Consider the following 7879-nt stretch of genomic DNA (forward strand, 5'->3'; position numbering starts at 1 on the left):
CTTTGGATAAGGGTAGCAGAGCTATCCTTTGTGCTCTATTGATTAGATTAAGTGACTTTTTCTTTTCTCGATTTCCGAACCCCACACCTCACATCCGTATGTGATTATAGGAACAGCCACTCCCATAAACAGCCTCATCATTGACGTGTTGCTGTACCCGTAATTATCCTTTGCAAGTTTCGTAAGTGGTAGAAACTTCTTTTTAATTTTTCCGGTTACTTCTTAACAGTGTTTATTGTAAAGTAATTTTTCACCGATGTGTAATCCCAGATATTTTGTTGTTTTTGTGTATTTGATATTTTGATTTTTCATTTTAATTATGGGTGGCCTTTTAAGTGACCCTTTGAGAAGCATCATTGTGGTTTTATCTTCTGCGAACTCAAGTTTTGAGTTTCTTCCCCGGGCAGTAATTATTTCCATTGCCTTGCTTCCTTTCTCTTCCAATTCCCCTCGGCTGTTTCCAGTTAAAATTATTAATCCATCATCCGCATATGCCGCGCCTGTTACCCCTTCACCAAGGTCCAGGTCTAAGAACTTATTAAATGATACATTCCAAAGGGTGGGTCCCAGAATGGATTTCTGAGGACATCCTTTAGTTATTATTTTTGTAACAGCTACTCCTTCCATTTTTAATTCCACTATCCGCCCTTCAAAGTATTTTTCGATTATTTTCAGCAAGCTGTGAGGCAATTTTACATCAATTAAGTAACTAATTATTCCCGGCCACCAGGCATTGTCAAATGCTCCGGCTATGTCTAAGAACAGGAACCCAGTCGTCTTCGCATCTCGTCAACCGCCGTCTGCAGGACGAATTTGTGCTCGTGGCTCCCCTCGAACTCCCGGAAACCCTTCTGCACGCCGCTCAGTCTCCTCCCTCCGGTGGCCGAGGCCAGGACACGGTCGGCCACGATGGCGGCGTACAGTTAAGCGATGGTGTTGCTAAGGGCGAGCGGCCTCCAGTTCTTCAGGTCGCTCCGGTCCCCCTTCTTGTGGATGAGGACCGTCCGGGAGATCTTCCATGCGTCAGGGGTGCTAGCTTCCTGCAGACAGCGGTCGAAGATTCCTGCAAAGATATGTCCTTTAGGATAGAAGGCCTTAAGATCCCAGTAAGTCAAACAGTCAGGTCCAGGGGCAGTATTAGTGGCCTTCGAAAGTCTCCCTACAACCTCGTCCGAAGTCACCCTCCGGAGCATCCTCTTCTTCTCTTCTTCCGTAGTGGGCCGGTACTGGTTGTAGTGACCGGCCTCCTCGGGCTGGTAGCCGTAAACAGCCTGGAAGTGCCGCTCCACGTCCTCCTTCGGCACCTCGCAGTACGGCGACGCGTTCCCCAGGATCTTCTCCATCGCCTTTCGAGGGAGACTACGGAAAAGTTTCTGTAGGTTAGCATCCTCCTTCGGATCATAAGGTGGCGCCCGGTCCCTATTTCGTCTGGGGGGCCTCACCACATTAGCAATCATCGTAGCCGGTTTCGGAGCGTTGCGGGAAGCGTAGCTCTTATCGCTGATGGCGGCTGTGATGTCCGCCACCAGCGCCTCGAAGACCTCCCAAGGCTGGTCTCGGGTGGCGGCCAATCTCTCCAGCCACGCCCTCTCATGGTCGGAGGGCGGGCTCTGCTGGACTTCTTCTTCCTCCTCGATGGCCGCCGGGCCCTGGGCGTCTGCATCCGCCTCCTGTGGCTGGTGGTCTGCCGCATCCTCTTCTTGCCGCTCCTCCACTGGCTCCGAGTGCGCTAATGTTTCACCCGGTGAGGCCGGAACGTCACTCATGTCAGGGGGAAGTGAGGGTGGGGGACGTTGGTGCGTCTACTGGTGATTCGTCAGCGCACGCGTAGACGGACACGTGAAGTCACACGTGTCACAAGCGTACCTGAATCTGACTGCGACGGGGTCCTGGATGGGCTTGGACCGTAGGCAGGGATGGCAGGACGGCTTACGGCCCACGATCTGCTTATCGCAGATCGTGCACCAATTGATGGCTCGCAGTCCCTGAAGTCCGTGCACGGACGCCTGTCGAGCGACATCGTCATGGCCGTCCATGCCGTCGCCTTAAAGGAAACGTCGCAGCCGCCCCTTCGTGCATTCCAGATTGTCACGAAGGGGAAGCTACTACTGAACTTCACCGCACTACACTCATCCATCGCCGCCAATGCCGTCCTCATATTGTCGATGCCCGGTGATGTGCTCGACGTAGAGGTCACGTGACCACCTGATGACATCGGACACCATCAGCTTCTTCATCGTGAAGTCGCAGCGTCGCGGAATGTCCAGGCCCCTGAAAACACGGTCGTTCTCTGGGTCCCGAGGGCCAAGGCTACCCACGACGAAACCCTCCACCGATGCGCTGGACCCCAGGACGGCGAGGTCTGCTGCCAGCCCGGCGTATTTCTCCTCCTTCAGTCGCCGGGCCTCCTTGAGCGCTGATCTCCGGTTGTCGAACGGGATGGTCACGTCGATCATCCGGGCAGTCATGGTCTTCTTATCTGTAGTAAGAATGTCAGGTCGTAAGTCTGAATTTACTTCAGGGACGGTCCTATTGATCCTCACCTCCTCATCTGACCGTCCCTGATAAACAGGTAAAAGTCTTAATTGAATATTCTAGCAAATACAGAGGGTATCTCAAAACGGAAAGTTTTACAATTCCCCCCACCTTTCGTGGTAGGTGAATGATACAGAAGGGCTCTCTCCGAACCAGCAAGTGCGGGCCGCCATAGTAATAAACATTGGCGTTATTACATAGATTTTTGTGGCCCCTCATTTAAGTATCACTTTGCCCCGCTGGCCACTAAGTGGGGACGGTCGGGTAATGTTTTTATTTGTCCACACGCATTGTCCTTAAAAATCAGTTTCACTCGCATTGGTTCTTCCTTTTCATGTATACCGCTCCCCTGCTCTCCGCCGCTAAGCATCTCCCACGGCAGCGACACTCCACGTTAAAAACCGGGACTTTCCTATTATCCCCACCCCACCTCCAGAATATCGTGAGGAGCTGTGATTGGTTGAGAATACAGCCGGCAAGGAGGGCTTTTTGAATTCATTTACCTGCAGGTCCCGGTACCGTCCACCAATATAAACCACTTTTACCAAATAAATTCAGGTAGAGGAGAATAAATGTAATAAAACACTTAAATGCTGTAATATTTTAATGAAAAATTCATTTATTTAAACAATAAATTCTGAAATTACCACAAGTATAACAACACTTTACAAAATTGCATTCAAAAGCAGATAATGAACTTAGAACATTAATTAAAACAACAAATTTTGAACCATATCAACACCAAATACACTATAATTAACGACAATAATGTCGTTTGAAAATGAACATTAAGAGTACATTGTACCGTACCATTCATGAAAGAAATATTTAAAGAAACTTATGATATGATTACACACTACCTGACATTTCACTATCAGAGAACTCCTATTAGAAATATTATTCCATGTACATAAGAGGTGTCATGGAGCCAAATGCACCATAACGCCGTTCCGGCACTGGTTAGCAACCCTTTTTCTAATTTTAAGTTTCTGTTTACAAGCTTAACCCTTCATCAATTTTGTTGCTTCAAAATTTCGAATGCATACATTCATAATCAAAACAACATTTATACTAAAATGTAAAGAATAACAATCGATAAAAACACAGAGTAATATTGTGCCAAAACAACCTTACCTAACAAAAAGTTACGGTAAGTGCGCTCCGGCACTTCTAATTTTACCATGACCACACTGATGTACATCATTAATTTGTAGTAGCTCTCCTACACAATATTAGCATAAAGCAATAATTTGTCGTTGTACATGTTTAAATATGGATACAATAATAACATAGGAGTTTCATTTTATATACTTTGACAAAATATGTTGTAATAGAGATTTCTCAGGTTCAATCACAGTTAACATGCTCCACGTCACCTTCCAGCATTTTTATGAGATCACTCGATTTCCCTCAGGGATTCAGGAATCCAATGCCATTCTGATTCTCAAGATGCTGATATGGCAACCACAGCAATCTGTATAAAAATCTGGGGCACAATCAGAATGGCATTGGATTCCTGAATCCCTAATGACAATGGATGCATTGCACATAGAAATGCTGAAAGAGGATATGGAGCATACTACCCAGTTTGAAACCCAAGAATTATTAACAGCCATTAAACATACGGAAAAAACTAAGCATTACTTCAAATGTGCATGTATTGACCATCCAAATCGGTTCAACGTGGAAACTATGGAATTCTGTGCTTCTAATACAGCATGCACAGCAAAATATTAATTGAAATTGAGCTTCATTGGAAACCCTCAACAGATGAAAGTTAGCAAAATCTTGGAATGAAACATACACTGTAGCACTTTCACTATAATATTACATGTCAACAGTATGAGACACAAAAAGCAAAATTAAAAGCTGCCACTTTCACAAGTATTACAAGGGATTCAAAGAAATCTAAAAACACTTTCACTTTGCAATAAAAGCATTGAACATAAATACCAAATAAGTCAATGAATTGTGTTTATCTGCTACACCACCCACTGCATCTCTTATACTCAGATATACTCTCAGCATATTTCAAGCAATTTCTACTGGGCAACACAACTGTTGGAGCCCCCTACATCACCCAAAGCCATGGTAACTGAATGTGTGACTATCTCCTCCATGCCTGTCACCCATGTACTCAGGGTTCATCCTTTTTCTACCATGTCATTAACAAATGCACTGCATGTGCTCACATGTGTATCGAGTATTGTCAACATTGCCAGATCCTGCACAGATGGAGACCAAAGAAAACTAACTTTAAACGTCATAAAAGATACAGTGAATGAATGATACAGGAAACTCAAAAACAATTCAATGACACTTATCCTAAACGTTAATTGAGTCAGGACAAATGGACCAATATTCTTGATTACAACATCTCACAGTACTGATCACTCAATTGTTTCCATCTCAATTTTGATGGGCACATGATACACATTACTGGGTGCCACAAGTGCGTTCAAAAGCCATTCCAGTGAACCATTGTTCATTAAAACCCTCCAGTTTAGAGTTCATTTAATTTTGGGCACATTTTTACATAGTGAGTGTAGCGTGTTGTTTGCATTAGCTGGAAACTTAAAATTGAAATGCATTTTAAGTGGTGCGTCGACAACTGGGTCATTTGCAACTTAAAATTAAACAAAGATCTTTGTTTAAATTTAAGTTGTCTTAAAAAGGCATAGGAAAGATTCATGGAAGAGAAATTTGGTGAGACAGTGCATCTGTTGTTGGTACACTTGCATCATAGTTCCATGTGTGTGTAAGCAGGCTTAATTATGAGATATGTAACCTAGATTATATGGGCGGCAAGGAAATCGAAAATGCAGATCGTTTTAGAAATTTGGATTAAAATCTCATGGTCATCATAAAAAACAATAGAAATTGATTCCAAATAAAGTGATGTTGTAATCAAGAAGAAAAAGAATAATAAAAGGGAACCCCCCTTAAGCACATAAATTAATTCAAAAGTGAAAACCCGACCCCCATAAAGACGATAATCCCTTCATGTAATTAATATTTCCCACCCCTCTTTTTGCAATAGTATTCAAGAGCCAAGGTATGAATGACTTCCATTGCCTCAGTTGGTTAACAGCGCTTACCGCTAAGGTAGCTGTTGACACTGTTGCACCATGAATGGCAATGAATGACAGTAACTCAGAAGTGTCGGCTGCCTGGGGTTCAACACCGCTACCAGCTGAAAAGAATTAATTTATTTCATTGTATTTTAATTATGTGGTACAGAAGGACTGCCAATTTAAAGTGCACATGTAACAACTAAGATTTAACTAGGTAAATTATTAATTACAATTTTAAATGAAACAAAAATGTAAAAACGAACATTTACCCATCTATATAGCCATTCATGCATTAAATATTTTGATGCCAAATGAGTCAAATTTTTAATTGTCAACGAAATCAGATCAATATCACCTGGGAGAGAATTTATTAGAAAAGAAAGTATCGAATCGAGAGCACTTAAAGAGCAGAATTATCAGCAATTCACCAAGTGTATTTATTTGCACACATCATGTCACTCAAGTTTATTCAGGAATGACATGCCCCTACAAAATTAAAGACGGCCCAGTTGTCATGCGTTGCTGTAGGTGGAAAAAACCCCAGCACTGAGAAAGGTGTCTCAAACCGGAATTTTCCCACTTCCACAAGTGCAATGACCCTGCATTCCAGTAATCCGCTAAAGGCGTTCTCGATGTCCTCTTTGTCTATCTTTCGCACCCTTCTTCATATGGTTGGGCCCCGGCGCCCCATTGAGGGATTAGCGAGGGTGAGGCGTGGAGGAAGGGTTGCTGGGGCAAAACCCTTTGAAGGGCGCAATAAGGCATGTCGTAAATGAGAAAGGGTAGATGGAAGGACATCCTCAGTAAGAAGCGGTAGAGTGTTTTGGCAAGGAGTGTGAGGGCTGCGAAGAAAATTTAATGGAGGGGAAAACCGCTATAAATGACATTATAAATAAAAGAATTTCGGAGCCGGAGAATACCGTTTTCAGAAACTAACATCGGCATTAAGATGGAGGACATCACTCTCAATATGTCTCCTTGCCAGTAGAATTATGCATAGATATCAGTTACAGTATCTCTGAATGATCATCCCACTGTTATATAAAACAACTTGAGAAAGCAACAATTCCAATGAATGTCTTGGCATGGAAAAATGAACTATAGACCTAAATTAGTCAAAAATCGTCACCGTTCTGAATGGAAGAGACTTGCAGTCATACTGTACTGGGATAATGGTCCACGGAAAAACGATGTCAATGTAAACATGTAAATTCACTGCAACGAATACAAAATACGATGCTATTTGGACTGATGTCACATGTGCTTTATCTCAACATTTGATACGCATTTTTGTTCACTTGGCGCTAATTTCTTACGACTTACTACCCTGCCGAAATTATATGTTAGATGTAGGTGAAATATGACGTCTTATTACGTGACACAGAAAACTTCTTTCGTAAATCGAAACAGGTGATGTGTTTAACATGACCCAGCACATGCTATAACAATTATAATTCCGATCATTTTGAGGTATGAACGTATCTATAAGACACGTTGAAACTTCGCGTTTAAACCCTAAGATTTGAAAAAACTCCCACAACTGCCACTTATGTGAATATTACATGAAATATGGAATAAATAACAAGGTCCTTACCGAAAACGGAGTTTCTTGTTTTCTCCCAAATCAGGGACACAGCATCGGGTCCAAACCATTCTCCCTGTAAGTTGAAATAGAATTTACTACGGACATCACAAGAATTCAAGCCGATTATATCTTTCATTCAGAGGGCTATCCGTAGATTAACCTTTCACTTACCTCGTATCCAATAAACACCAAACGCCAAAACCTGATTAGCCAAGTTAAAATAATTATCTCGCGTTGTCAACCGGCACAAATCACCACGTGTCAAAACTGCAACGGTCTGTTATTATTTGAATTGTTTCAAAGAGTGACAAGTTCGCGCACGATTCGGTGGTGGGGGGGTGGGGGGTATCGCCGCGCGCATCCTTCTCGTGAGTCTACGCTCAAGGTCGTTGTGGTCAGCTCTCATTGGCTCATGAGACGGTCCTCACCCCACCATCTCTGTGCGGGGACCGTGGCATCTCCTGCCATGCTCCGTCGCCTTGGGGCACGTTCCGCGCCTCTCTTCCGTGCAGGCTGCAGCAGACGATACTGGGCCGGATGATGAAGGGGGCGAGGGCGGGCTGGGGGAAGGAGGGGGCACGTCTTTGAGGCACACGCATATTTCTCCCTAACGTCACCAGAGCGCACTCCCCCCAATCACACCAATGCGGCGGAGACAGACGACACACCCTACTGCTGCCTGGCG

The 7879-nt window shown here is 43.8% G+C and overlaps 1 long non-coding RNA gene across 1 annotated transcript; it reads right to left on the bottom strand.

The window, feature by feature from the left end:
- Positions 1 to 5481: 5481 nt before the first annotated feature.
- Positions 5482 to 7423, bottom strand: LOC124153814. The gene is made up of 3 exons (XR_006863769.1): positions 7366 to 7423; positions 7204 to 7267; positions 5482 to 5728 (listed from the first exon to the last, which is right to left on the bottom strand). It is a non-coding gene; the product is annotated as an uncharacterized LOC124153814 (long non-coding RNA).
- Positions 7424 to 7879: the final 456 nt, after the last annotated feature.

The sequence above is a fragment of the Ischnura elegans genome, chromosome 1 (assembly GCF_921293095.1).
Source record: "Ischnura elegans chromosome 1, ioIscEleg1.1, whole genome shotgun sequence".
Taxonomy (NCBI): Eukaryota; Metazoa; Arthropoda; class Insecta; order Odonata; family Coenagrionidae; genus Ischnura; species Ischnura elegans.